We start from the raw sequence: 500 nt of genomic DNA, 5'->3' as shown, positions 1-500 counted from the left end.
CACCGCAGCCCCCGGCTTAGGGGCTGGTCCAGCCTTTATCCCATTGCAGCCCATCTCACACCTCTGCCTGGGGCTTCCAGCTGGCGATGGGCACTACGCGGGCTCTCGTGGGGCGGAGGGATGCATGCCCGTGCCAGCTGCATGCACCTACCCCATGGGGCCCAGCACAGGGCAGCTGAGTGCAGTGCAGCAGCCTGGAGCTTGCAGGGGTCAGAGCAGCAGGCCTGGCCACAGTTGCTCCTCCACAACATGGGCGCCAGCTGAGCCGTGGCAGGCACCATAAGTGCCAGGCAGTCAAGCGGGCGACTGCCCAGAGGCTCAGCTGGCCAGCGGCACGGAGCACGGCTGCACCGTGGAAGAGCCTCCTCTCCCGGCTCCGTCCTTCCCGGCCCTGAGGTCATGAGGGCTGGGGGGGAAAGGGGCCAGTGGGGAAGGAGGCACATAGTTTCATAGTTTCATAGATTTAGGGTCGGAAGGGACCTAGTAGATCTTCTAGCCCG

This window comes from Gavialis gangeticus, unplaced genomic scaffold, assembly GCF_001723915.1.
Source record: "Gavialis gangeticus isolate Ggan-Ray unplaced genomic scaffold, GavGan_comp1, whole genome shotgun sequence".
NCBI classification, from domain to species: domain Eukaryota; kingdom Metazoa; phylum Chordata; order Crocodylia; family Gavialidae; genus Gavialis; species Gavialis gangeticus.
This window is presented reverse-complemented; position numbering follows the sequence as displayed.